This window comes from Ipomoea nil, unplaced genomic scaffold, assembly GCF_001879475.1.
Source record: "Ipomoea nil cultivar Tokyo-kokei standard unplaced genomic scaffold, Asagao_1.1 scaffold3314, whole genome shotgun sequence".
NCBI classification, from domain to species: Eukaryota; Viridiplantae; Streptophyta; class Magnoliopsida; order Solanales; family Convolvulaceae; genus Ipomoea; species Ipomoea nil.
In genome coordinates, this window is record NW_017619742.1 from 517,501 (window position 1) to 523,354 (window position 5,854).

The window sequence follows — 5,854 nt, forward strand, 5'->3', positions numbered from 1 at the left end:
CCAAGAATTCCCTTAGGAGAAATCAAGAAAGAAGAAAGTTTAAAGAAAGACCCTTCATATCCAAGGAATTAATTAAGGCTAAGAGGTAACCCATGTCTCAACAAAACCTATTTTCTTAGCTATGATCTCCCTTTTAGGCCTCCCTCTATATTCTCGTGTCTTGATGAATTCTTCCATGATATTGTGTTATGATCTTGGTGATTGATAAGATGATTTATATGCTTTCTTGATAATCTTGGTGATCTTATGTTGAAAAGAAGTTCTTGATTTTGATATGATGATTCTTGCCGAATCTTGATGTTTCTTGATGTTAAAGATGAGATATGTTCTTGATGATTTGGGGGGGATTAGAGCCCTAGGTTGGATTGGGAATTTGTATTGTGATGTTCTTGATTTATATTTGGGTGGGAATTCGCATGTTCGGGTGTTGTTTGTATTTAGAGGTCGTGATAGGACGAGTCGTATGTGATACTTGCTTTTGATCCGTTATTTTACTACGTGGTGTCGTTAATTGCGTTTAAAAGTGTGTGAGCATAGTTTCGGGTTCCACAAAGGTTCCCAGAACGAAAGATTGATGAAAGAGTCAGTGGGGAGTAGGTGGGGGTAGGGGTACCCGCCACCTACCCGCTGCCCGAAGATCACCGCCGGGCAGCGGGCAGGCGCCGGGCAGGCGTCCGCCGGCCGGCTGCCCGCTGCCGGGCAGTGATCTCCGGCGGGTAGCCGGCGGGTGACCCCTCACCCACCGACCACCCGCTGGTTTGTGACCCACCCCGGGTCCCCGGCTTCCCCGTTTGATGTTCCCCATTCCCCGTGGCGTCCCAACGGACCCCGTTTGTCGTGCCTGAGTCTAGTTTGATATTTCGGGTACCGTTCGCAGGTTAGGTAAATCTTAGGACTTTCATGCTAGTTGAATCGGTGACCCGATGACCTAGGTGGAAGGCGTATGAACCCCTTAGGATGATTCTTAGTATGTGAATGATCACACGTAAGCTTTATTTTATACTTCCCCCTTCCTAATGTGCTACTATGTGCTCCAAGATGTTATGTGATGCATGATTCCCCAATTTGGTTGCGATCAAGTTGGCTATACGGGCAGTTGGATGGGTTGAGAACCATACCAGCAGTTAACCTGGCCGGTTGCGATCGGTCAAGTATATAAATATTATATAGGGCTGCGGTCCACTGATCGTTACTTATGAGCTGCGGTTCATTCTCCTGGCTGCGGTCAGTGATTCACTTCTTGGGCTGCGGTCTAACTATGGGCCTCGGTGCTATGACCCACCGGACCTGAACGCGCTAGGACGGTGTGTAGGGCTAATAAGCCGAGGAAGGCTGTAGTCCACCGATCCGAGTAATCGGGGCGGTGTGTAGGGCTACGGCTGGCTGCGACCCACCGGATTTTGGGACGACGGTGTGTAGGGCCATAGTCTCCGAAGATCATCGCCCACCGATTGTGTAACACCCCGTGTTACGATCCCTAAAATCAATTAAATCATTTAATCAATTACCCAAAAGAAAGAATTAAATCACAATAATTAATTAGGAAAGGCCCACCATAGTCCACGGGCCCTTATCCCTAAACCCAATCCTTAGTCCCAAAAGGAATAGAATTAGCAAGCCCATAATATTAGTTCCTAACTAGGACTCCTAAATATATAAATAGGGGACTTAAGAGGCACCTAGAACCCCCCCACCACAATAAAATGTCTCACCACCCAAAGAGCTCCAAGAATTCCCTTAGAAGAAATCAAGAAAGCAAGAAAGCTTAAAGAAAGACCCTTCATAGCCAAGGAATTAATTAAGGCTAAGAGGTAACCCATGTCTCAACAAAACCTATTTTCATAGCTATGATTCCCCTCTTAGGATTTCCCCATATTATTGTGTATTGATGATTTGTGATATTATTATTATTGGGATGATTACATGGATGATCTTGATGATAATTATGATGTTCTTGATGATTATATGACGTTCTTGATAATGATATGGTGTTCTTGATGTTCTTAATGATTATATGAGGATCTTGATAGTTATATGATATTCCCACCGAATCTTGATTTTGAAAGATGAATTGTGTTCTTGTTGATTTAAAAATAATTAGAACCATAGGTTATGTCGTGGAATCCGTATGGTATTATTCTTGGTATATTGGGTGGGAATTCGCATGATTGGGTGTTAATTATGTTTAGAAAAGCATGATAGGTTATGTGTCGTATGTTTCTTGATTTTGACCCATTAATTGTCTACGTGTGCTATCAATTGCGTTTGAATGTGTCTAAGCATGGTTTCGGGTTCCACAAAGGTTCCCGGGGCGTTTTTGGTGAAAAAGAGTCAGTGGGGGGTAGGTGGGGGTAGGGGACCCGCCACCTACCCGCGGCCTAGTCGGGCAACGCCGGCAGCGGGCAGCTGCCCGCCGGGCACCCGCTGCCCGGAATAGTAAAACGCCGGCGGGCAGCCGGCGGGTGACCCCTCACCCACCGGCTACCCGCTGGTTTGTACCCCACTTCGGGATCCCGGCTTCCGCGTTTGATGTTCCCCCGACCCCCGTGGTGTCCCAACGGACTCCGCCTATCGTGCCTATGTCTAGTTTGATTTTCGGGTACCGTTCGTAAGTCGTATGAGTCTTATATATTACATGCTAGTTGAATTGGTATCCCGTTGACCTAGGTGAAAGAAGTATGAACCCCTTAGGACTATTCTTAGTATGTGAAGGATCACGCATAGGTTTTGTTATACGTTTTCTCCCCCTTCCCAATGTGTTAATGTGGGTTGCATGTGCTTGCTATGTGTTATGTGTGCATGTTACCCCGATTTGGTTGAGATCAATCGGGCTATACGGGCAGTCGGGTGGGCTGAGAACCATACTGGCTGTTAACCAGGCTGGTAGAGACCGGTCAGGTATATAAATATTATATTGGACTGAGGTCCACTATACGGGCAGTTGAATGGGTTGAGAACCATCCCAACTGTTAACCAGGCTGGTAGAGACCGGTCAGGTATATAAATATTATATCGGACAAAGGTCCACTATACGGGTAGTTGAATGGGTTGAGAACCATCCCAACTGTTAACCAGGCTGGTAAAGACCGGTCAGGTATATAAATATTATATAGAGCTGCAGTTCATCGGTCGGTTGCGATCGACCCCTCCGTATTGTGAGACGGGGCAGGGTGCTGCGGGGCCGTGTCAGAGCTATATGCGCTGACCCTCATGTATGGGCATGCGATTGGTCCTGTGGCGCCAACAAAGTGTGCTATATGATGAGATAAAAAGGATTGATGTTGTGACTGTTATGGAAACGTGACCATTGGATTCTTGCTAGTGAACTATACATGTTTAATTGTGATTATTGATTGTGTTTATCTACAACTGTGCCCTATGTCGAGAATCGTATATACTTGGTTATGACTGTAGATTGTGTGTACCCCTATTTGTCGAGTCGGTCCCCTGATTTGAAAGCTAGAGTCTCTTAGGATATATCTTCATGCTTCGAAATGACTTTTCGTATATATATATATATATATATATATATATATATATATATATATATATATATATATATATATATATATATATATATATATATATATATATATATATATATATATATATATATATATATATATATATATATATATATATATATGTATGTATATATATATATATATATGTATGTATATATATATATATGTATGTATATATATATATATATATATATATATATATATATATATATTGTATTTCAACGCGTTGGAGTGGGTACCAGCATCTCTCGCTTAACAGATATATTTGGCTTTCAGGCATAGAAGAGTAAGTCACTGGAGCGCGCTAGAACTTGGGACGTAGAAGTAGATAGTTTCCCTTTCGGCCTGCGTGCCATGTTTATGCGTTTACATTATTGAGGATATTAGTTAGTTAGCCTGTGCACCTGAGTTCTCTAGCTCAGGTGTGGCATAGCACCCCGTACTCTTGTATTATGTTTTGGGATTTAATGAGATTTCACCTTTATTTTATAAGTTTTAAATATCTTGAAAATCTGGGGTGTTACAGTTGGTATCAGAGCCTAAGTTGACCCTAGGATAAGACTCTTAAGACCGGACTTTAAGATATTAAGCTTGAACTCTAGATATTTAGGAACATAGGACCCAAGAATCTTAGGACACGCGGTGAGATTGTGAAACCTACACATAACCTCTCCTCCCTTACCTAACGAAAACTTTCCCCCGCTTATCACGTCAAAGAAGGACACCAAAACCAATTTAACATTCTTATAAACATTGACCAGGGAGACGGCAGCATGGCACCCAACAGAAGACAATCAAGGACTCCAGAACCCGACGCACACGACACCCTAACCCAAACACTACAACAACTAACACAAGTCGCCCAAACACTAAGCAACGTGGCTCTCCACAACGACAGGCCCCCACCACTTCCATCCAACGCAAACGCAGACTTCGCCCGACAAGTCTCTAACCATCGACCACCCACGTTCTCGGGGGAAGAGGATCCCGTAATCCTGGAAGAATGGATCCGGACCCTCGACAAAATTCTCGGGTTGGTAGAATGCCCAGAAGAACGCCGTGTGGAGATACCCTCATTCTACTTCGGACACGAGGCCGATCTTTGGTGGATCCACGAGGGTCCCACTCACCAACAAGAACCGGGGTTCAACTGGGAACAACTCAAAACACGACTACGAGAGCGATTCTATCCAACACACGTAAGAGCATCCATGTTCAAAGAGTTTCTCCATCTGAAACAAGGGACAGCTACCGTCATGGAATACCACAAACGATTCCTTGAACTAGCACGCTTCGCACCGGAACTAGTCCCCACCGAGGTAACTAAAATAGAGAGATTCGTGTCGGGCCTCAACTTTGAAGCCCGAAAAGCACTAGTGGTAAGCAGACCTCGAACTCTCAACGAGGCTTACTCCAGTGCCGCTAACCTCTACCGAATCCAACTACTCCAACGCGGGGTTCAGGAGCAAATACGAAAAAGGAACCCCGGAGGAGGGACACCACCAGTGAAGAGGACAAGGAACGACGCCAACACAAGACCAAGTAACCTGACCAACCAAAGGTCACCTCTGGGGAACAACGATGCTAGTGCCAGAAGCTTTCCTTGCCCGAAATGCAACAAGAACCATAGAGGCAAGGACTGCATGGGCAATCCCTTGCGATGCTTCAACTGCGGAGAGGAAGGACACAAGGCCTTCCTTTGCACCCAACCCCAAAGACCACGCACTACCACCATGGGACAACATGGGGGCACCGCTCATGGAGGAAACTACGACGCTCCCGGAAAAATATTCGTCATGAGCCGCACTCAAGCCGACCTCGGGAACGAGAGCAATCTCGTGGAAGGAAACCTAAGCCCAGAAGACGAGGACCACGCAAACCCCGTGGGAGAAAACCAAGAAGACGAATTCTATCTAGGTTAGGTTGGCAATTTCTTGTAATCACCTTCGTGGTAGGACTACTTATTTAGCTTAATTACATAGGAGATATTATAAATAAATAAATAAATCGGTTCAAAATTCGGTCCTATTTACGGGGGTAGAACTAGAACTGTACAAACTAGCCAAGTCTCACCACTAGAAGACAAAAGAAGGAAAAAGACAAGGGCTCCATCATCATAGGGCTTAATGTTACCGATGAGAATTGAACTCTTAACCTTTCACTTAAGTGACCAAGACTCTAACCACTAACCCATGAGTGTTTCTTGAAACCTCAAGGGAACACTCCCTTGTTAAAGCCCCTACAAATCCCTAAAACCCACAAAATCCCCAAATCAAAAACCCTTCTTCTTCTTCCCTTTCTCCTTCTTCTTCCCTTTCCCCTTCTTCTTC